Genomic DNA, 26507 nt, shown 5'->3' on the forward strand with positions numbered 1-26507 from the left:
GATGACGAAGACATTGATTACGGTGATGGCTAAGACATTGATGTCGACAATTATGAAGATATTTATGACAACGTTGATGAAGGACATTGATGACAATGATAAAAACATAGATGAGATGATGAAGACATTGAAGACAGTGATGATGAAAACGTTGATGACAGTGATGATGAGGGCGATGACATATTGATGAAGATATTGATGATAATAGTGATTAAGATATTGATGACATGTATGAATGAGGTGTACAATTATCAGTGTGAAGGCATTGATTAATTATTGCTATAGTGATGGTTATAATGACGATGACTGGTTATGACAACAAAGAAGATGGTAATGACGAAAAATGTGACAATGACAATGTGATGATAATAATGATGATGAAGATGGCGTAAATGATGATGAGATGAGGTATCATGGTGACAAAGATGGAGTTAAATTCTATAATGATTATGATAATGATATGATTGTAATGGAGGCTTGATGAAGATAGTGTTGTTAATAACATTGTTGAGGACAACCATCACGATGATGATTATAAATTCAGTGGCTATGTTGATGTTTATTATAATTTCGATGAAAACATGATGATAACGATGACAATGAAGACGTTGTGATGAGAATGATGATTATGGTGAATGAAAAGCGGAATGATGAAAAAGACGAAGAATAAGGTTTTTGAGGTGACAATATAAGAAGTTGACTGCATCCAGGGAAAAAGGAAAGTTGCATAAAAATTTTGATGAAGTTTAACACAAGTTGTGACTGGACTCTACTTTTGTCATTTCATAGTTTTTGCCAAGTAACTGGATTTAGATTCTAGAAAAACTTCAAGAGATTTGCAATAGAAAAAAGGGATGTAGATGGGCTATTCCATATGAAATCGATCAGTAAAAAACCTCGCATTTTTTTAATACTCTAATTTTTTCCCTATTTATACAAAGTGCTGAGGGGAGTGCATTTTCAAAAATATACTTTCGAAAGTCAAACGGTTTTGGTACTATTGAGCGACAAATTTAGCGTATTTTATAAAAACAAGCCTCTTTCAGCGCTCAGAATTCTGGAACCATTTACTGCAGAACATTGAACGAGAGCTCATTTTGAAGCTGACATTTAGTAGGTTATGATAAGAAAAATCCTTATTTTTATTGTATACAGAGAGACAGATAATCTGATTTTACTTACTTTTAGGCTTTTTGCCCATTTGTAAAACTGTAAAAAATATTGAGAAAATACCTTGCATTATTAAGAGGGATTCGGCATTATTTGCTTAGTGGCTCGGCAATAAGTTTCGAGAGTATTAAATAAATTATTTTCACACGCCTAGACTTGAACGGCGCAGTACCCCAAGCACTGGCCAAGAGCTGAAGATAAGCGAGCGTTGGGCGTCATTTTACTCCTGTGTTTATGAAAACTTGTGATAAAGCTAACCCAGCCATGACTGCTAGGCCACACATCACGTGTCTGTCTCCTGGCCTTGCTTGTCTCGACTACCTACAGTCAGCTGGTTAGTTCACGCGCGTACTATTTATTTTCTTTAATTGATATTTCCAATACTTTCTTATCAACGATGCACCAGTAAAAAATATGTATTTGTACTTTCAATGCGGAGTCCAACCATATATTTTGAAAATATTTTTTCGTGGGCAAAGGCGTCTTAATGAAGAAAAATCTAAATTTCTCCATTTCCATAAAAAGTAAGAAAAACTGTTTACATGTCAATATGAACTTTAACTTCTCAGCATCAAAATAAACCATGGTTTTGATCATTGGGTGAAAGGGTTTCGGAGCGACAACAGTTTAAAGTTCCTAATTTTATGAAAAATACGATAAATTAAAATATTTTTAATTTAAACACTATGAAGTTCTGATGCCTCAAACTTTGCACAAAGAATTGCATCAGAGTTGTCAACGGACAGAAAAAGTTTCATTTTAATGAAAAATTGCAAGGTCAATTTTCTCTACATTTCAGTCGATTTGAGATGGTATAGCCCTTACACAGAGTCAGTACAAAAGAAATACTCACTTTCAATAGCAACATAGATAGCGGAGACAAGGATAACAAGGCAAAGACGAGGATAACTAGGCGGAGACAAGGATAACTAAGCGGAGACAAGGATAACTAGGCGGAGACATAGATAGCGGAGACAAGGATAACAAGGAAAAGACGAGGATAACTAGGCGGAGACAAGGATAACTAGGCGGAGACAAGGATAACAAGGCAGAGACATAGATAGCGGAGACAAGGATAACAAGGCAAAGACGAGGATAACTAGGCGGAGACAAGGATAACTAGGCAGAGACATAGACAGCGGAGACAAGGATAACAAGACAAAGACGAGGATAACTAGGCGGAGACAAGGATAACAAGGCAGAGACATAGATAGCGGAGACAAGGATAACAAGGCAAAGACGAGGATAACTAGACGGAGACAAGGATAACTAGGCGGAGACAAGGATAACTAGGCGGAGACAAGGATAACTAGTCGGAGACAAAGATAACTAGGCGGAGACAAGGATAACTAGGCGGAGACAAAGATAACTAGGCGGAGACAAGGATAACTAGGCGGAGACAAAGATAACTAGGCGGAGACAAGGATAACTAGGCAGAGACAAGGATAACTCGGCGGAGACAAGGATAACAAGGCAGAGACATAGATAGCGGAGACAAGGATAACAAGGCAAAGACGAGGATAACTAGACGGAGACAAGCCTCCTTGCTAATTTTATGATAAATTTAAATATTTTTAATTGAAACACTATGAAGTTCTGATGCCTCAAACTTTGCACAAAGCATTGTATCATAGTTGTCAACGGACAGAAAAAGTTTCATTGTATTTAAAAATTGCAAGATCAATTTTCTCTATATTTCGTTCGATTTGAGATGGAATAGCCCAGATTGACTCCGTGCTGACAATTTTGTTTTCTTTGTCGTTATTATTTCATTATCATTTCTGTATTGTTACACTATCAATTTGACACATTTTTAACATCCTTATCAATTAAATAGAAATCATCACTGTTAGTGCTATGTTGCTCGTTGATTTAAACTGGCAAAGGAAAATGCCCAATGGCAGAGTCTGTTGTGTGAGGAGCTAGCTGGGTCTTCCGCTCGCAGTCGCAGACACAAGAGCTCGAAATGTTCACTTGGGGAGGTACGTGGAAACGTTGCCTGGTACATTTTAAAAAACATTTGTCACAAAGTGAAAAATGAGCAAATTTAGGTGGCTTCTTGTCACACTATGGGGATTTAAACGAGTTTTCTGCAAGTGTAGTGTAGCGAACATAGAATAACTCCACGGGATGAATAATTGATCCCACATGTATGTCACGTAGAAGCTGGAAGCCAGAAGAAACGCAGCTAGGAAAACACTGTGCATATCAAGGCGCCTCCGTCCTGCCCCGCTCCTTCTCCTAAGAAACAGAAACATTATCGAGCAGGTTGGCGCTTTGGTATCGAGTTTTGATTTGTATTCGGGAAGTATGCTGCTGAAAAACTCCAGTTGAGCCCCTCAGTTTAGATCATATTTCATACGCACTAGGAGGGTCATAACAAAAGGTGCGAAACCCAAAGGATCATCGCATCTTGTTTCAAAACATAAATCCAACGATTCTAAATGCCGTAGTACCTCAGATTCTACACTAAAATGTTACGTGCTGAGGATTTAGTACAATCTTATTCAAATTATTCCACGTTTTTTTAAAACATGATTAGCGAGATACTCGTACAGTCACTGTCAAATAAGAGTTATTTTTTATCTTACTCCCCTTCCCATTCCATTAACCCCTTCTTCCTCTATTTCTCCCGCTTACATCTCAATCTTTCTCTTCACCTATGAGTCCTTTTATTTATTCGCATCATCTTCCGCTTTTCATTACTTCCCACTGTTTATTTCTCTCATTCATTTTTCCTCTTATCCCCTTACACCTCTTCTCGTGTTCTTCATTCTTCGTTCCTTATCGTTACTCTTCCTCCTTCTCATTCTTTTCAAACCCTCGTACTTTCCTCGATCCTCTCTTCTGTATATTTTCATCGTAATATTCTCATAACACTTGTCTCCCTTATTTTATCCTCTTTTGTTTTCTCGCCCTCAACATCTTCTCATCATCTTCACCTCATGTTCCTTCTGTTTTTCTTTTCATATTCCTTTCTTCCTCATATTTCTCTTCTAATCCTCAGACTTCTCTTCTCATCTTCCTACTTCTCTTCTGATTATCCTGTTTTTGTCCTCAGCCTCCTGTTTTTCTTCTCAGAGAGAATAATGGGAAGACAAGAAGAAAAAGGTGCATGCAAAGAAACAAGGGGAATATAAGGAGAACATGGGGATACAAGGACAACATGGGAATACAAGGGGAGCATGGGAATGCAAGGAGAAAAGAAAGTCGGTAAGGATAACAAGGCAGAGACATAGATAGCGGAGACAAGGATAACAAGGCAAAGACGAGGATAACTAGGCGGAGACAAGGATAACTAAGCGGAGACAAGGATAACTAGGCGGAGACATAGATAGCGCAGACAAGGATAACAAGGCAAAGACGAGGATAACTAGGCGGAGACAAGGATAACTAGGCGGAGACGAGGATAACAAGGCAGAGACATAGATAGCGGAGACAAGGATAACAAGGCAAAGACGAGGATAACTAGGCGGAGACAAGGATAACTAGGCAGAGACATAGATAGCGGAGACAAGGATAACAAGACAAAGACGAGGATAACTAGGCGGAGACAAGGATAACAAGGCAGAGACATAGATAGCGGAGACAAGGATAACAAGGCAAAGACGAGGATAACTAGATGGTGACAAGGATAACTAGGCGGAGACAAGGATAACTAGGCGGAGACAAGGATAACTAGGCGGAGACAAAGATAACTAGGCGAAGACAAGGATAACTAGGCGGAGACAAAGATAACTAGGCGGAGACAAGGATAACTAGGCGGAGACAAAGATAACAAAGCGGAGACCAGGATAACTAGGCAGAGACAAGGATAACTAGGCGGAGACAAGGATAACAAGACAGAGACATAGATAGCGGAGACAAGGATAACAAGGCAAAGACGAGGATAACTAGACGGAGACAAGGATAACTAGGCGGAGACAAGGATAACTAGGCGGAGACAAGGATAACTAGGCGGAGACAAGGATAACTAGGCGGAGACAAGGATAACAAGGCAGAGACATAGATAGCGGAGACAAGGATAACAAGGCAAAGACGAGGATAACTAGGCGGAGACAAGGATAACTAGGCAGAGACAAGGATAACTAGGCGGAGACAAGGATAACTAGGCGGAGACAAAGATAACTAGGCGGAGACAAGGATAACTAGGCGGAGACAAAGATAACTAGGCGGAGACAAGGATAACTAGGCAGAGACAAGGATAACTAGGCGGAGACAAGGATAACAAGGCAGAGACATAGATAGCGGAGACAATGATAACAAGGCAAAGACGAGGATAACTAGATGGAGACAAGGATAACTAGGCGGAGACAAGGATAACAAGGCAGAGACATAGTTAGCGGAGACAAGGATAACTAGGCGGAGACAAGGATAACAAGGCAGAGACATAGATAGCGGAGACAAGGATAACAAGGCAAAGACGAGGATAACTAGGCGGAGACAAGGATAACTAGGCAGAGACAAGGATAACTAGGCGGAGACAAGGATAACTAGGCGGAGACAAGGATAACTAGGCGGAGACAAGGATAACTAGGCGGAGACAAAGATAACTAGGCGGAGACAAGGATAACAAGGCAGAGACAAGAATAACTAGGCGGAGAGGAAAGGAAAAAGGGGAAAAACAAACAGAAAGGGGAATACAAGGAGAACAAGGGGAATACGAAAGGGATTGCATTTTTATGTAACAGTCAATCCCCAAGTTACTTCCCCATACATAGTGGGAAAAAGACTTAGTTCTACGATAGAATACTTTAAATCCGTTTGTGGGCTGAGCTGAAACTAGATAAACATTATGATGGTTCTATTGTGACGTCAGCATCACACCTGACCTCCGCCTAAGCCTAAGAGCAAGGATTATAGGTGGGTTCAGTTTCTATTTTATGAAAGGATTATCTGCGATTATGTTGACTGAAGTTTTGCAGGATATCGACGCGTTCGTGTTGCCAACTTGGAGACATTGCTTTTTTTTTTTTTTGCTACTAACAGCAAACCCCATTAATCAGACATGATATTTCCGTGACATCTGCTTGTTTTCCAGTGTTCATAATAAATATCAACTTAAATAATCCCATTCAACAAACTTCCACAAAGTTTACCGCTTAGTAACAAAGTTTAAAAACCTCACGAAAGCATAAACTATTCAAGTTCGTGAAATATAACCGTGCGACGTCGTCATCTTTCGCTCAGTCGAATCTGCACAGCCTTGCATCCGTCACGGGTATGAAGGGCAAGGATTAAAGGTAGAGATAACGCAAACTCATGCCAACTTAAACCACTTGTGTCGTCCATCGTTCTACATCCAAATTTTGACGTGGTGAAAAATGAGCTGTAAATTTTGCCTGTCATGAGCAGAGGATTTTTACGTGTTGTAAATCTTCAAGAAGGACTTTCAGCTCATTTCACTTCCAAAAGAAATTAGGCCCTTAAAAATCATTTGTCTACTCTACAGAATTGCATCCTGCGAATCTCTAAAGGACTAGATAGCTGAGGACGGAATTAACGGAGACACTTTTATCTATATGAAGTATTAAGCATTCGGGAGGTCTCGAGTTCAAATCCCGTGGGCAGGTAATCTGACTGAGGTTTTTCATGGTTTCCCTCAGTCACAGGGAAGAAACCCTCAATTATCGACGCCTCAGTCACCAATATCGTAGATATTAATCGGAAAATCTGAAGTCAGTTATATGAACATAGGCCATTTGCGGCACGCAATAGTATCAGGAACTCAACAATAGCAAAAAGGCTTACTGATATATACAAAAATGCTAAACACGCGATGTGACCACAAATGTTAAAGATTCGATCTTTGATCTTCAATTGTCACAGCACTCGAGACACGCGTATTCTCTATTTCTAGCTCTCTTTACCTGAACACAAAGTGTGCTATGGACGAAATGGATACACGCGCTTTTTCTTAAATCCTCAATCTGCAACTGACTTAATTTTCATTGGTGTTGTGTCATATATGTACTTCACTGTTCTACCAACCTGTGCATTATTTACGAAATGACCTTCGTAGTTTTTTCTTATTTCATATGGGACCAATATTACATTTCTACCTGTATTCATTGGAAAAATATAATCCTTTGTAACCCCACCATGACTTTAGGGACAAAGTGTGTTTTTTTTATAATTCTAATGGAGATAACGTAGGAAAGTGTCTTCATTGCCAATACTATACAAATCTGGCTTTCAGGTAGTAGCTCCCTGTAAAGCAGGTTTGAATAATTTCAAGGAAAAATTGTTCTGGGGCCGGGTATCGATCCCGGGACCCTCCGCTTAGGGCACGAATGCGCTCCCGACTGAGCTACCCCAGGAACTATACACGATACCGTCACAATTTTTCTTTATACGCATACAACACAAATGGGCTGACAAGACACCAGAACCCAACTTTAAGTGTACACAAATTCTGTGTGACTTAAATTGTGGCTTTCTGTTAATGTACCTCTAGTCACGAAATATATTATACAAATCTGGGTTTCAGGTAGTAGCTCCCTGTAAAGCAGGCTTGAATTATTTAAAGAAAAAATTGGTCCGGGGCCGGGTATCGATCCCGGGACCCTTCAATTAGCGCACGAATGCTCTTCCGACTGAGCTACCCCAGGAACTACACACGACACCGTCACAATTTTTGCTTGTCAGCCCATTTGAGTTGTATGGATATAAAGGAAAAATTGAGACGGTGTCGTGTATAGTTCCTGGGGTAGCTCAGTCGGGAGAGCATTCGTGCTTTAAGCGAAGGGTCCCGGGATCGATACCCTGCCCCGGAACAATTTTTTCTTAAAATTATTCAAATGTGAATACTGTTCGTGAGTTATCGACTGGAATGAGAGATTGATCTGAGATTAGGCAGTTAAGTAGAACACAACAGACGTCTATGCCGGTGCACATTTCACTAGGTTAAACATGCAGAAAACAGATGAATTATTCATGTGATTGGTGCTGCACACGCAAGCCGGCTAAGACGTTTGGCTCTCAGGTCGGGTTGGTGGGTGTAATATTTCAGCTCACGACAAGGAATAAAGATGTATCTGGCAGACACAATAATGTTTCCTTTATTCTTGTGGTAACTAAAAATAAAACGACGCTTTGATAAATTCTGTAATTTTATTGTCTTGCCACTAAATCCAGACTCCGACGCTGTTCTGTCATTTAGAACAGTATTTTCGTACTTCGTAAGGTAGATAAATTTCTATAGGAAAGCTCAAGAACACTGTAGAGTTTCTGCTTTCCTGAACATGGCATTAGGAGAATCTCTTCCGAAAATGAGCGTCTATCCGGCAACTTTGTGGTATAGAGCGCCCTCATTATGCCTCGAACTGTGGTTTGATATCTGCTGTTGACTGGAGCAGGGTTGCCAGATTTACTTAGTCGCCAAATCTTGTTGCTCTTGTAGCCCAATGTCGCCAATTTTCTACTTTAAATATAAGTAATCTCAATGTTTTTATGATAATATTATTTATTTTAATAATAATAATAATAATAATAATAATAATAATAATAATAATAATGATTTATTTTAGCTGGCAGAGTTAAGGCCGTAAGGCATTCTCTTCCACTCAACCAGCAAAAAGTGTATATACATATGCATGAACTTACAAAGAATTCAACAATTTGATTTAGATGAGAGTTACATGTATACAAGAGTTATTTACGAATTAAACAACAAAATACTATGAACTATTAATTAAACACTGAAATAAACTGTGTAGTAGAATTAAACTAAAATACATAGAATGTTAATATATTACAAATAATATTAGATAATAGAAAGAGATTATTATGAGACAATTTTGAAAATACAGCACAATCAGGATGATGTCTAAAGAAAAAAGTAACAATGTAGTCAGTAATAGTTTAAATCAGTATGATTGGAGTGAAATGCTAATAAGGTTAACTTTTAAGCTGTTCTTAAAGGTGTTTGTTATCTTGCAGCCCCTAATACTTTGCGACAAGGAATTCCATTGGCGCGAGGTGGATACTGTAAAAGATGATGAATAACAAGATGTTCTATGAAGAGGTATACTTAGCGTGCCACAGATAAGTGATCTGGTATTTACGTCGTGGTTAGAGTACAGATAAGAGAGACGAGAAGAAAGGTTTTATATCATATTTACGTAATAAATTCTATAAATTTAGTATTTATGGGTTTTGCATTGGTTTTTGTACTGATCTTCTCAAATTTTCGCCACTTCTCCAATTTTGCACAACACAAGTCATTTTATCTCCCTCCCCTACAAATTAAACCGATCTCAATATCAACACATTTGAACGAATGAAATATTTAGAGAATTGGAGTAGAAACTACAGTTAGATTGCTATTTTTACGTTGTTTACAAAATTCTCTATAATGAATCGTCTGTAAGTTTCAGTATCGATCAGTTTACTGGTCCTCAAATTAAGAAAAAATAGCGCAGCAGGCCTACTTTCTGGAGCGAGGAAGAAAGAGCGATACGTTTGTTTAAACAAAAGATAGAACCAGTTTTCGAAACGTTGTGATTTATTTAATTAGCAATTGAAAAAGCCCAATCTTTTTCTCTAGTGATTTATGTATCATAAGGGCCATTCCTTGTTGTGCTCTTACATTTTTGTTTACTCTCGATTAGATTTGATTTGAATGGAGTTCGTCAAGGATGTCCCCTCTCACCACTTTTATTCATTATATACATCAACTCCATCATTAGACATTGGCGACTAGGAATTCATGGAAACATCCCGTTCTTCCGAAATTGTACTCTAGATACATTATTATATGCAGACGATCAGGTTCTTTTTGCTACAAATGAAGACGAGCTGCAATACTCAATACATCACCTGAATATAATAGCACAAAATTTAAATATGAAAATTTCCCCAAACAAAACAAAAATTATGGCGTTCCAAAGTAAACAGCCAGTTAGGAGTAAAATTTGCATTGGAACCCATACGTTAGAACAGGTAAACTCATTTAAATATTTAGGTTATAATTTGACATATTTACCTGTTACTGATATATCTGAAAATATTCAACATTTTAATGGAGCCTTAAGAACCATCAACCAGGTTTTCACAACCACGAAAACCCAAAAACATACCAGGTTAAAAGCATATAAAGTTCTAGCAAGACCTGTCATCATGTATGGTAGTGAGGCCTGAACTGTCCGAAACTCAGATGTTTAACGCCTAACAACTGCGGAAATGAGATTTCTAAGGAGGACTGCCGGCTACAGCTTGCTTGACCACACAAGGAATGAACTAATTACAAAAGAATTGAAAATTACACCTATTTATGAACATCTCAACCACTATAGAAAAATGGCTTAACCATGTCACTAGAATGGACCGTTCCAGACTCCCAAGACAAATTCTCCGCTATATACCGCATGAAAGACGATCTTTAGGACTCCCCCTGAAAAGATGGACGGAGACCGTAACAGGCCACTAGGCCTAACACCTGTAAGGACGATGATGATGAAAAGCCCAATCTACAGTGGTGGCCATAATTCTGGAAACATTTTGTTTTTGTACTGAATTATTGATTCACAGATTTATACAATTGAAAATGTTACTCATGACTGATTCGTTAATTATGGGGTTATAATAAAGGTATTATATTAAATCCTGAATATTTTAACAATAAATAATCATTACTATGTGGGAAATTATGTTCTTGTCGTTTAAGATCTAAATATTAATTTTCGATTTCATTATAATTTCCCATTATTTACTGTAATAAAAACTGCTCCATTGTTGATCGATAGAAGCATTGTTGAGCACTGTTAGTATAAAACGTGGACATTATTAGTGTGTTTATATCATTTGTCTGACTTAAGATTACGTTAGGTTAACATCTGATTGCTTTACAACAAACTTTATTGATCATTTTATCACAATGGATCCATGAAAGGACTGAACACTTCTGGAGCAGCCACTCTTCGAAAAGAAGGCTACACAATCAAGGAAATTGCAAGAAAACTTGGTAATGGTGCCACAGTGTCTGGCATCCAGAAGGTATGGCAGAAGTACAAATCCACAAAATCTTGTAAAGGAACACTTAGGACTGGTAGAAAACCTAAAGTAAGTCCAAGAGATGTGAGCAGATTTGTCGATTAGCATTGAAAGATCAAAGGAAATCTTCTAAACGACAAGAACATAATTTCCCACATAGAAATGATTATTTATTGTTAAAATATTCAGGATTTAATATAATACCTTTATTATAACCCCATAATTAACGAATCAGTCATGAGTAACATTTTCAATTGTATAAATCTGTGAATCAATGCAGATATTGTAATAATTCAGTACAAAAACAAAAAGTTTCCAGTGTACACCTCATCTGTACAAAGCATCATTGTATTGTTTCCTCCAATGTTTAAATCATTAGTTCTTTTGTGATAATTTGTTAATAGCAGAAGTATCAGTAGACGTGCCAGAGGATGCATAAATTGTACTATCACGTTTAATTTTTGTTAACTTATGAGATATGTAAACAACATATCAGAGTACGATCGTCTAAAACAGAGCTTGGGGTAAGCCTCTCTTTGAACGCGCTCGCTCTAACAGAGACACCAGATGGATAGGAACGATAAATAACGAAGAGGTTCAGTGTCGTACCATTCACATTGAGAACAAGATGTGTTTCGCGTTTGTACTTAAATACTATATTTAATTATCTGTTTACAACAAATGTAATTACACATTGCACGCCACTGATCGATTCTTATTTCCACGATGAACACAATTGCGGGAGTAGAAGGAAACCGCTATCTGAAGATCGATGAAGCTAACGCATAAATTCCCCAGACCTGGTCTAAGACAAAGTTACTGTAACCTTATTCAACTAATAGAAGATCATAGATTACAAATACAGGGACATCATTTTATTTTTACTAATATTTTTAATATTAACCTGGCTATACCTTTGGATTGATGACTGAGACTCGGAAACACCGTTTGCTACCTCCTTCCACAACTGGAGTTCGATGATACTGACGTAATATACAAACAAATCACTTTACTAGGTATAGGAGGGAAAAAAGTAGTTCATCCATTTACGCAAAGTAGGAAATATCGCGATTTTGAGTGTGATAATTTTCATTAGGTTTTTGTTTAATCAAAATACAGTACTGTATTAACAATAAGTGTTTTTACTCACGAACTGAGTTATCCATGCGAACGTATTCATTATGCAGTATATATTATACTGTCTACAGCACATTAGCGTAAGAAATAGAGGATGAAGTTAAAATGAAAAATAATCATAATATGGATATTTAAACACATTTTTGAAAATGGTGGCCGTTCATTTCGATACAGGCTTCAGTTCTTTTGTGCCTATTATCGCACTATAGACTATTGCATCTAATTCCAATTACCAGTTTCGTCCTTCATACTTAGTAACTCATGTTGAAATAATTCTGTACCTACTCTATAAAAGAGTACCTTACGTACTGTAAATTCAGTCTTCACTTCTGCCCGACCCGCACAGATAAAATTACTCAGACATGCTATCTACTGTCCATCCAAGTGGTTATGTCGTAGGATCGTAGAAAGGGAGGGGGTGGAATCACGTGATTGTTAATTACTTAACGAAGCTCTTTTATTTAAGTTATTTTAAACAGTTGCATAATATTACGTAGATGTCCAATTAATTCCTAACAGAAATTAATGTTTTGAGAAAAGAGCTAAGAAAGCCCAGCCACTAGTTTTTACAGTGGAGCGAGCAGAAGCAGGTGGGGGAAATCGGGATGCGACGTAGGCAAACGGACGACAGTACCTGTGCGAAAATATGATTCAACATTGGAAGTTTTCGTCACTGGAGAACGCGAACATATTTCTGAAACGTACTATAATCACTAACTCAGTACTGAGGCCTTAGTTCTGTGTGGACAGTTGGAACTTCGTTAGTAGAAGGGGTGGGAGTGAAGTACATTCAAAAACTCAGGTACAATAAAAGTTGAAGTAAAAATAAAATGATGTCCCAGTACTTCTTATGAACTGAACCAGCAAGCAAGGGGAGCGTCGAAATGGCCAGATTATAGGCCTATTACTTATCTTTTGAAGCTGGAACATGATGAGTGGCCTAAACTTTGTAGATGAAGAAGAAATACGGGTACATTCTCACTTCACGTCTGCAAATGGAAGATGTTTAGAGAGAGCCCTTCAATAGGCGTAAAGTATTGATTTTTTATGCCTCCACTGTGTGACATGTATCATGCATGTCCCTGTCTTAAGGGTAAGATTGTTCTCGAAGTGGTTTTGCCACGGGGTGTCTTTCTTTTACATGGAAAAGACTTTAGTTTTTTGCACCATGGCATGGAGTTTCAGCGGTTAATTCGTACGGGAACATTCGAATCCGTGTGTGTGGGAGTTGAAAGGGGGAGTCGATGACTAAACTAAAAATGTCTGTGCGAACATGTAATAATAAGACATTGTTTGCGAGAAAATTTGTAGCAGTAACATGGTAAAAATTCGCAATCAAATTTTCGTCACTTTCGATTTGTAAATAATGTAAAGATAGTTACAGTAATATTGTAAAATACGGTATTGTACAAGCTAGGGTAATTTAATTTTCTTTTGCACTTTTCTTATTACTTACTTACTTACTGGCTTTTAAGGAACCCGAAAGTTCATTGCCGCCCTCACATAAGCCCGCCATCGGTCCCTATCCTGTGCAAGATTAATCCAGTCTCTATCATCATACCCCACCTCCCTCAAATCCATTTTAATATTATCCTCCCATCTACGTCTCGGCCTCCCTAAAGGTCTTTTTCCCTCCGGTCTCCCAACTAACACCCTATATGCATTTCTGGATTCGCCCATACGTGCTACATGCCCTGCCCATCTCAGACGTCTGGATTTTAAGTTCCTAATTATGTCAGGTGAAGAATACAATGCGTGCCGTTCTGTGTTGTGTAACTTTCTCCATTCTCCCGTAACTTCATCCCGCTTAGCCCCAAATATTTTCCTAAGCACCTTATTCTCAAACACCCTTAACCTATGTTCCTCTCTCAGAGTGAGAGTCCAAGTTTCACAACCATACAGAACAACCGGTAATATAACTGTTTTATAAATTCTAACTTTCAGATTTTTGGACAGCAGACTGGATGATAAGAGCTTCTCAACCGAATAATAACAGGCATTTCCCATATTTATTCTGCGTTTAATTTCCTCCCGAGTGTCATTTATATTTGTTACTGTTGCTCCAAGATATTTGAATTTTTCCACCTCTTCGAAGGATAAATCTCCAATTTTTATATTTCCATTTCGTACAATATTCTGGTCACGAGACATAATCATATACTTTGTCTTTTCGGGATTTACTTCCAAACCGATCGCTTTACTTGCTTCAAGTAAAATTTCCGTGTTTTCCCTAATCGTTTGTGTATTTTCTCCTAACATATTCACGTCATCTGCATAGACAAGAAGCTGATGTAACCCGTTCAATTCCAAACCCTGCCTGTTATCCTGAACTTTCCTAATGGCATATTCTAAAGCGAGGTTAAAAAGTGAAGGTGATAGTGCATCTCCCTGCTTTAGCCCGCAGTGAATTGGAAAAGGATCAGATAGAAACTGACCTATACGGACTCTGCTGTATGTTTCACTGAGACACATTTTAATTAATCGAACTAGTTTCTTGGGAATACCAAATTCAATAAGAATATCATATAATACTTCCCTCTTAACTGAGTCATATGCCTTTTTGAAATCTATGAATAACTGATGTACTGTACCCTTATACTCCCATTTTTTCTCCATTATCTGCCGAATACAAAAAATCTGATCAATAGTCGATCTATTACGCCGAAAACCGCACTGATGATCCCCAATAATTTCATCTACGTACGGAGTTAATCTCCTCAAAAGAATATTGGACAAAATTTTGTACGACGTCAACAAAAGTGATATTCCTCGAAAGTTACCACAGTTGGTTTTGTCCCCCTTTTTAAAAATAGGTACAATTATGGACTCCTTCCATTGTTCTGGTACAATTTCCTTTTCCCAAATAGCAAGTACAAGTTTATAAATTTCGCAATATAATGCACTTCCACCCTCTTGTATTAATTCTGCTGGAATTTGATCGATACCTGGAGACTTGTACTTTTTCAGATTTTCTATCGCAATTTCGACTTCTGAAAGCGTGGGTTCGGGTATAAATGGCTTAGCAGTTTGTATTTCAATATCGTCCCGATCTTTTCTATTTGGCCTATGTACATTTAGTAGTTGTGCAAAATAGAAGCAATAATAATAATAATAATAATAATAATAATAATAATAATAATAATAATAATAATAATCCGTGGTGTCACAGTCCTTGAAGGGCCCAGATCGAGCAACAGGCTGCTGGCCCCACGTTCACATGCCGAAGCAGAGGTGGACGATCATCCAACCAGAATGGAGATATCGTGTGGTTAGAACTATGATCCCGCCAGCCGTTACAGCTAGCTTTCGAAACCGGATTTCGCTACCTATCGTAGCTCCCCAAGTGCATCACGATGCTGGGTGAGCACCGGTCCCATACACGTCGAAATTTCATGAGAAAATTTCTTCCCCCATGAGGACTCGAACCAGCGCGCATTCCGTAACGCGAGTCCTAGGCAGGATACCTTAGGCCACGATGCCACGGCGCGGGACACTTTTCTTATTAAGTATCTGTTTATTTGTTGTGTCTAGTGACACGTACTCTGCGGTCGAGAGACGAGGCACATCGGAAGCAGGTCGCTTCGGTAGGTTTGTTGTCATTAGTTTATGGTTACATTTTATTACAACTTTCATGATAGCGCGCGAATCATTCGCAATTGAGGAGTGTTTAGCAAAAACGTCAGTTGCCCAGAAACTGTGAAGTTTTTTTTTCAAGATTCCCACAAAAATATGATTTTGGACAATTGACGTTTTGCTAAATACCCCTCAATTATGTAGTTCAGGACTTCCGCTCTCCCGCATTGATACGGTAATCTCGGGTTTTAGAGGTGATCACATGACTTCTCGTGTTTGAAGTCAGGTTTCCGTATTATTATTATTATTATTATTATTATTATTATTATTATTATTATTATTATTATTATTCTATCTGATGCTTTTCCAATTCACTGCGGGCTAAAGCAAGGAGATGCACTATCACCTTTACTTTTTAACTTCGCTCTAGAATATGCCATTAGGAAAGTTCAGGATAACAGAGAGGGTTTGGAATTGAACGGGTTACATCAGCTTCTTGTCTATGCGGATGACGTGAATATGTTAGGAGAAAATCTTCAAAGGATTAGGGAAAACGCGGAAATTCTACTTGAAGCAAGTAAAGAGATAGGGTTGGAAGTAAATCCTGAAAAGACTAAGTATATGATTATGTCTCGTGATCAGAATATTGTACGAAATGGAACTATAAAAGTTGGAGATTTATCCTTCGAAGGGGTGGAAAAATTCAAATATCTTGGAGCAACAGTAACAAATATAAATGACACTCGGGAGGAAATTAAAGGCAGAATAAATATGGGAAATGCCTGTTATTATTCGGTTGAGAAGCTTTTGTCATCTAGTCTGCTGTCAAAAAATCTGAAAGTTAGAATTTATAAAACAGTTATATTACCGGTTGTTCTGTATGGCTGTGAAACTTGGATTCTCACTTTGAGAGAGGAACAGAGATTGAGAGTTTTTGAGAATAAAGTTCTTAGGAAAATATTTGGGACAAAGGGGGATGAAGTTACAGGAGAATGGAGAAAGTTACACAACGCAGAGCTTGCACGCATTATATCCTTCACCTGACATAATTAGGAACATTAAATCCAGACGTTTGAGATGGGCAGGGCATGTAGCACGTATGGGCGAATCCAGAAATGCATATAGAGTGTTAGTTGGGAGGCCAGAGGGGAAAAGAGCTTTGGGGAGGTCGAGACGTAGATGGGAAGATAATATTAAAATGGATTTGAGGGAGGTGGGATATGATGATGGAGACTGGATTAATCTTGCTCAGGATAGGGACCAATGGCGGGCTTATGTGAGGGCGGCAATGTACCTCCGGGTTCCTTAAAAGCCAGTAAGTAAGTAAGTAAATAAGTATTATTAATTTATTATTATTATTATTATTATTATTATTATTATTATTATTATTATTATGGATATCCCTTACTAAATTCCCCATGACTCGCATTTCATCTGTTTAGCAGGTATGATGTTATATGCGCTCTGCGAATAAGAATGACGTAAGACTTTTACTTCAGCATTTCGTTGCTACGGTTAAACACTCAGTCACACTATTGGCCTTCTATGCGTTGTTTATGTAAATTGCGTGTCGTCTGTAGCGATCGGGAGCAGGGCGAGACGCGGGTGACATCTGGGATTGGTGATAGCGAGATGATATTTGGCGAGATGAGGCCGAGGATTCGCCATAGATTACCTGACATTTGCCTTATGGTTGGGGAAAACCTCAGGAAAAACCCAACCAGGTAATCTGCCCAAGCGGGAATCGAACCCGCGCCGAACGCAACTCCAGATCGTATTGTACATATACACACGTTCACACAATGAAAATTTGTTGTTAGGCATTACTTACTAAATACAAAATAATCACTAGACTTTATACATTACGTTGTACATTGAAGAATTGAGAGTTTCATTACACGACTTCTGAGCACACTGAATGCCATATGGCTACTGGAGGCCGACTACGCGGGAGAAACGGTTACGCGCACGCCGGAAACCATGCAGGGCGCGGTCGGCGGGCCGCTGTTTTCTGGGACCAGTGATAATAATAGCTCTGTAGCATATCATATTCTTTATTTTTATATAATAAAAGTTAATTCAATACAATGTCGAAAGTTTCGTTTCAATATTTAAAAATATCTCGTTTCTTTGGCCCATCCTGTAGTAATCCTGTACTACCAGTTTCAGACGAGATATCTCCAAATATGAATACATATTCCATTAGGGGTATTTATATTGCCAAAGAGGACTGCAAATCAAGACATTTTTTATCTATAGACTAGCCGTACCCGTTCGCTCCGCTGCACCCGTTAGAAATAAATATGAAGTAATTACATAATTAAAATAGGACATTTGATCCAGGGAAGATTCGTGTTTGATAGAAGGATAAATCGTTTAATATGTTACTTAATTAAAATTGTATTGAAATAATTAAAATGCGATCATTTTGGTCCAGAGACCACTCATTTGGTGCAATGACAATTCCTTTAACATGTTTCTTAATTTTTATTACATGCATCCATACTTTAATGAAGACTGACATATCATTTAGATTTAATGTGTATACTTTATTTTACTTGTTATATGTTTCCATTGAATTATGATAATAACTTAATTTTAACCCTTGTTTTCTACGTAGTCAGTAAATGGCGCTTGGGCCACTATGGTTCTGAACCCTTCAAATAACTTAAATTACATTATATTATATTATATTATATTATATTATATTATATTATATTATATTACATTACATTACATTATATTATATAAAAATGTGTTGATAACGCATGTACACCGATAAGTAAGTTTTTAATTTGTTATGGGGGCTCTTGAATCTCAGGAGGAACAAATTTTATTTTACAACAGCGCAACATAATCTGCTTGGCTCATTACCCAATTTTTTTGCATTGCATTTAATGCATATGTAATTTCTGTATTTTAACACGATTCAATCGAGCATAGTTAAAATTTGGATTATAAAATAATGAAATGCTAAGCTAACATATTATTACTACATACTAAATCAATACACTCTTGCGGTTCGTTAAGTCTCTGAGATAAACATTATTTTAAGAAATACAGGAAACGAATACACAGAATAGCCTATCAAGTTGTTTGTGCATAAGAAGTTATTTTAATCTTACCTGTCTTCAATTCACTCCGAAGTTACTGTAATAACATTATAGCATTATGTCCATATAGAGAAACTACACTTTCCAATGGTGAAATAATAATTAATTACACAAATCGGTTAATTTAGCTTCCGATATTACTTCAAACACAAACATTCTCTGTAGGCTATCTTTCATAGCTTTCCATTGTTGCTGTCCAAGGCCCCTTATACACGAAGTCATTTATTTTTTAATTCATTACACGGCCTTAGATGGCAGTTATTTTAATTTTAAAACTCATTTATCTCATTAAATATCAGTCCTATCAAACTTTTTCAAGGAATAAAACTTATCGCAAATTATTTTTAAAGAAACTTTTGTTATGTAATATTTTTCACAAAAATCAATAATAAGCGAGATATTTCGATTTATTTAATTCAGACCCCCTTATAACCCCCCTTTTAAATAATGTATTTTGAATGCCATATAGCCTAAAATCTAAGTTACAACGAACTTAATTTATATTCCAATTTTCATCGAAATCCGTTCAGCCATTATCGCGTGAAAAGGTAACAAACAAACATACAGACAGACATACAAACAAAAATTAAATAAAAGCGATTTTCGGTTTAAGGGTGGTTAATTATATATGTTAGGACCAATTATTTTTGGAAAATCGAAAATTACCAGAAAAATTTCGGCTACAGATTTATTATTAGTATAGATTCTTGTACAGTAAGTAACTGAGGGAAATTCTAGAAGGGAGTATGGAAGTTTAAAATGACTATTATATTGTATTGCACACATGCCCATCTCAAGACTTTTCCTGCGATCAAATTAAATGTAGTCCTATACGTACGGCTAGCGTTACGCGGGCATGGTATCAAAAAATAGACCTGAGGAAAGATCCCAATAAGGATGTTTGTCTTCTTGATTGGTAATTATTGCCAGTAACTTAAGACTCCAGAGGGGACAGAAGATCAGGTCCAAAGGAAATCGAGGTACAGTGAAATACAATTGGTGGGAAAAGAGAGAGCGAGAAAGGTGTCGGGCACTGACCGGTATTTGAAATGACGTGATAAGGTTGAGAAAGGGAGGGAGTGAGATAGAGAAGTAATTGATTGAAGGCGTTGTTATCAGAGTATGGCTATAAATGGACCGTAGCGAGGAAGACTGATGGCGGAGTGCTAGAGGGAAGGGTGAGGTTGTGTGAAATTAGAAGTCTGATGGATCGGGTGTGAGAAGATTACTACAGAGAACGAAAACGCTCAGAGCCAAAACAAGAAAAGAGGATAGAAATAAGACATAAAAGAGAAGAAGAAATAAATATATATAAAAACCGACAAGGTAGGGCGTCATAAAGCTAGCTCTACGCCCTTAATCAGAAATGTAACTTTGGTCGGATGTCCAGAATCGTTCCACTTCCGCCGGTTTATATATATCAAAGGTCGAGGTGTCAAGTCTACTATGTTTAGAGCTATAAAGAGATGAGAAATATGGTCGGAAAAAAAAGACTGCAAGTCCCGACTTCTATTCCCGGGAGTGGTAGGACCTTTCTTCTTTTTCAGACTCTTCGTTAAAGCATGAGATGTGTTTTCTCGGACAGTTTTCCCAATCTGATAGTCTCAGTTATACATTATCTCAATGACCATTTCTCCCAAACATTTTTTCTAAGTACAATTATTCCAATCCAGTTTTCCCAATTTAATATTCTATCGTCGCGTAGCCTAGCAATCTGGATTGTTGTTTCATTGATTAGAGCTGAAGAGAATAAAACTACAAAAACTTATTAAGTACAGGGACATCATTTTATTTTTACTTGCATTTTTATTGTACCTGCATTTCTGAATGTATTTCACTCCCATCCCTTCACTAATGTCCTTGCTCCCGTCAGACACACAAACTTACGACCGCTGTTGCATTCGAAGTCTTCAAGCACTGAAGTAAACACTGCAGTGTATAGTGTGTTTCAGAAATATGGTTGCGTTTTCTATAGAAGAAAGAACCTATATTAATAATATCGTACTAAAAAATTATATTCAAGAAACGTTAAATTCAATTTCAGAGACTATGCTTCAAAATGTTTTTAATAATATGCATAAAAGAATTGAAGTCTGCATTGTAATGAACGGCAACCATTTTCAGCAATTTATTTAAAAATTCAGATTAGCTTATTTTGAATTGAGGTGGCTAAAAGCAAAGGAATGCTAGTGACATTTGTAATAACATGAGTTAAGTGCATCCATTGTAAGCTAAAGTATCTAAAATTTTAGTGGCAAAGGGATATATTAATCGCATCACACATTAAAATTTAAATAAAAATTTCACCGATTTTACGAAAGCTTAAATATTTAAACCCCATTTTCTCAAAAGTAACTGAAGTGCACTTACAGCCCTTTACTTATGACCCCTTCAATTAAATGCATTCTCTATATTGTATGTTAACACCAATAATTAATATGCTAAATAAAGTAGACATTACATAACGAACATAGCCGCCTGAAAAGTTGAGTTTTTGAAAAAAAAAATGTTTCTACTCTACTGTATTTTGATAAATTCCGTAAAAGTGATAATCAAACTGAAAATCGTAATATCGTATTTCCCTACAACATAAATGGATACACTACTTTTCTCTCCTCCTATACCTAGTAAACTGATTTGTTTACATATTGCACTAGTAACATCAAACTCCTGTAATGGAAGGGGGCAACAGAGTTTTCGAGTATAGCCAGGTTAATGTTAAAAATGTTGGTAAAAATAAAGTGATGTCCCTGTATTTCATGTAATAGTTGTTTGCGTATTAAATTATTTTAAAATGGTGTATACCCTTCAAGAGAGAACATAAATCATCCTTACTGATTACATTTAAGAAATTACGCAAAATAAGCTCTATTTTCATCCTAATCACCTGATAATAACAAAAATACAGGTTGCCAGGCGACGAAAGAAAACAAAAGATACAAAAACAAATGAATGAGGTGTATAAACAATTGAGTGCTCTCTCATATTTAAGTATAAAAATATAGGGGTGTAATTTGAAATTTAAAAGTGGGGGTAGCGGGGAGGTAGGGTAGAAATCTAAAATGCAATTACGCCTGGTTTCAGATTTCTCCCTCAATATCTAAATTGACGTGTTTTATAGCTTAAATTGAATTCAATTTAAATAGTTATTTGGAGTGGGAAGTTTTGAAATGAAAGCTCTGTAGAGCGCCTTTTTTTTCCATGTTTAATTTGCCTTCTCTCCCTGCCTACTTTAAGTTTTATAAATGGCTAAGTACTCGAGCTCTATTCATGATCAGACCTCGGATTTTTAGGCTTGTTTAGTGTAGGCTGAAACATACGTTCTTTAATGCACCTAGTTTCAGGCAATATCATTGCTCGAGAGTTCCTCGTGTTGCATAATTTAGGGATTTGTGTATACAATTTTTGTAATCTATCCTATTCAAACCTAAAAATCCGAGATCTATTCATGACGATGCTGGGTGGACACCGGTCCCATACACTGACCGAAATTTCATGAGAAAATTTATTTATCTATGAGGACTCAAACCAGCACTCATTCTGTAGCGCTTTTCCAAGGCATGACTTCTCTGACCACGATGCTACGGCAAGGGCAGCTTTACAATGATGGTAGGATGTTAAGATTTCCTTCCACCTCACGAAACAATCGGAAATGAATAGCATTAGAGCTATCAGTCCTACGTGCTTTCCATCTTTGTCATTTCTGTTAGGATTGAGAACAATAATGTGACCGAAAATGTAAGATCAATGGATAATATTCATGACTCCATCGGGAAACGAACCTACGACCTTCCAGCTTGCAGAGTATAGTCTTAATTGCGACACTGTTATAAGCAGCAGATAAATACGAGGCGCATCCAGAAAGTAAGTTTCCCTATTTTTAAAAAAAAAAGAACACACATTTTAAGGAAAACATTTAGTGGCAACAGGTACAGCAATGTTTCAGCTATTTTTCAACATAGCCACCATCAGAATTGCGACACTTGTATCGTGGGATCAACTTTTATATCCCTCTGTCGTAGAACTCTGCCGCCTGTGAATGGAACCAGCGTGTGACAGACGTCTTCAGCTCTTCGTCGTTGCCAAAACGCTCACAGGACAGGAATTTCTTGAAAAAGAAAGAGAGAGAGAGAGGGGGGGGGTTCGGCCCATAGGCCTGACAGCTGCCGATGAGAGCTGGCAATGCTTTGTGCATTAAAGAACTTTATCACCGACCGAACCTCGAGGAGGCGGGAGAAGGAATAAGAGCTTCAATTTCGAACCACTGCTGCCACGCTACTGGCACCAGGTGGGATCTGTCCGGCTGGCATATGATTGATACGTCATAGATCTGTTACGCATGCGCAATTGACACGGCTAATTACGTTCACTTTCAAGGGGAAAAAATCGGGAAACTTACTTTCTGGATGCCCCTCGTAAATAAATGGATGAGTAAATAAACATTTCACGCACTAAGAAATCCTATTGTTAGGATCTAGAAAACAGTAACTTTATAGCGAGTTTATGATCTTATTCTATGTTTGACAATATTCATTACTTTAATTTCATTCTGAAAGTTGTTGCTCGCTATGTCACAGACATGATATAATTCTGTAGGTAACATTAAACAGGGAAGTATACATCTTTAGTCTTTCCCAGAAGTTCATGCATTTACATAAGCTCCAAGGGATGATGTTTACAGTTTCAAAGCTAATGGAAAAGTTAAGGCTGGGTAACATTACGGGCATATCACGAAACTTAGAAACCTCAAGGCTGTATTCGGTATGTTTTGAATCCAAGACCCTCTCACAAATCACTCTGAAAAGGGGCAAAGCACAAGAGTTTCTGCGATCAGATATATACAAAAGTTAGTATATTTCCAGGTATATACATACATCAGTTACCGCATGGATACTTTTTACACTTGAATGACTTTACAAGGCCTAAATATGTTCTTCATGCGGGCAGTCTACATCCCTCCGAGTCGTTATTGTATTCGAGAGGAAAAGGTTAAGCAGACATGCATTATTTATATGGAATAACTGCGGAAAAGTTGAGATCTCTTTGCAGTCAGTCAAAATACAAATATGAAACAGATAAAGGGGAAACATGTTAGAGAGAAGGGCATTTTGTTTCCGTGACCTCCTTATTCATCTTCAACCCCTCGACATGAAAACGAAGGCTTATTTCAGCGAAGTTGTCTCGCCGCGATATATATCATCTCGGTTTGAACAAAAGCATATCAATCAAACCTCACACCATAAAGTATTTTACAAGAGTTTTAAGAGATGGTTCGTGTGCACATGACGGAGTTTGAACCGAATTAATACGCTACCCCTCTCCTCTTTCGCCCCAAACCCCTCTTTCACTTTTCAATTTGTTTCCCAAGCTTACAACAAGTATTACAAAGTAAAGTTGTCAGGAGTTATGAATGGCCAAAATCAGACTCGGTGATGCGTATTGTTTCGTGCTGGGGAATCTTGGGTAAAGTTTTGTAACACTTTGTGACATCAGCTATTCATTCCATCCTTTCTCCTACAAGAGGGGAGAAAGACACAAGCAGATCTCAGCAATATGGCTGCCGGGAGACTTGTAACAAGTCGGAGCCCGCCAGTTCGACCATGAGTCACTGGCCAGTGTCAATAACGAGAGTCATGCAACGTCGATCGGGCTGTCAAGGAATCTGGAAACCTTGTATAAGTTAGATATCGACAGACTGGAGTGTTGTCAGGGCTAACCAAGCGTATCGCAATATGAAACACACTTTGTAGGCTTCTTCCATCGAAAGGATATTATATTGACTGTTCTACAAGATTTATATACGCAGCCTTTATATTAAATCGAAGTATATGGGAAGAGTCTTTCCACGCGTCTGACCGTATTTCAGTCAGTTTAGTGTTTCCTAGAAAACGAACCTCCAATCGAATTCAGACATTTATCAAACCAAATATGAGTTATGTTCTTTACTATTGGTTAAGGTTACCAGATTCTTTTTTTTTTTTTTTTTACTATTTCCGAAGACAGATATCGACACATGAGAAAAAAAAAACTTTTAACATGTCTGTTAATTTACCATTAACTTATGTTGATGTTCCTTTCTTCTTCAGAGGGCGGCCCGTAGGCCTTAAGGCTGGTTCACAATAAACCGGAAACAAAAACGACAACGAGAACGGGAATATTGTTAAAATAAATGTATTTAAATGACAGCATTCACAATTAACTATTGTGAATGTTCACATTTAAATACATTTATTTTAACACTAGCTGTACCCGTGCGCTCCGCTGCACCTGTTAGAAATAAATATAAAGTAATTACATAATTAAAATAGGACGTTTGATCCAGAGAACATTCGTGTTTGATAGAAGGAAAATCGTTTAATATGTGCTTAATTTAAATTGTATTTAAATAATTAAAATGCGATCATTTTGGTCCAGAGAGCATTCATTTGGTGCAATGACAATTCCTTTAACGTTTCTTATCTGTTATTACATGCAATCATAGTTTAATGAATGTACAAAATAGCCTATTAAGTTTTCTGTGCATAAGAAGTTATTTTAACCTTACCTGTCCTCGATTCACTCAGAAGTTACTGTAATAACATTATAGAATTATGTCCATCTAGAGAAACTACATTTTCCAATGGTGAAATAATAATTAATTATACAAATCGGTTAATTTAGCATCCGATATTACTTCATACAAACACAGAAAAATTCTATGTAAGCTGTGTTTAATATCTTTCGATTGTTGTTGTCCAAGGCCCCTTATAGACGAAGTCATTTTTTCTTATTTCATTGCACCACCTTAGATGGAGTTATTTTAATTTTAAAACTCATTTATCTCATTAAATATCAGTCCTATCAAAATTTTGCAAAGAGTAAACCTTCTCCAAAATCCTTTTTAAAGAAACTTTTGTTATGTAACATTTTTTACAAAAATCAATAATAAGCGAGATATTTCGATTTGTTTAATTCAGGCCCCCTTATAACCCCCCTTTCAAATAATGTATTTTGAATGCCATATAGCCTAAAATCTAAGTTACTACGAACTTAATTTATATTCCAATTTTCATACAAATCGGTTCAGTCATTATCGCGTGAAAAGGTAACAAACATCCAGACAGACAGACATATAAACAAAAATTTCAGAAAAGCGTTTTTCGGTTTCAGAGTGGTTAATTATATATGTTAGGACCAATTATTTTTGGAAAATTGAAAATTGCTAGAAAAATTTCGGCTACAGATTTATTATTAGTATAGATTATTTCCGTTCTCGCTCTCGTTTTTGTTCCCGGTTTATTGTGTACCAGCCTTTAGACTTACTGCGCAACCTTCTTTTATTGGGATGATTTATTTTATTTTATTGGGTTATTTTACGACGCTGTATCAACAACTCAGGTTATTTAGTGTCTGAATGAAATGAAGGTGATAATAATAGCAATAATTTCGGAATATTTTAAATAGAGCTGGAAACCTCGAGAGGATGAGGGATGGTTAGAAGAATTATGAGTAATATGGACTCCAGGACAAGTGTAAGGCTGC

Source organism: Periplaneta americana, chromosome 3 (genome assembly GCF_040183065.1).
Source record: "Periplaneta americana isolate PAMFEO1 chromosome 3, P.americana_PAMFEO1_priV1, whole genome shotgun sequence".
Lineage (NCBI taxonomy): Eukaryota > Metazoa > Arthropoda > Insecta > Blattodea > Blattidae > Periplaneta > Periplaneta americana.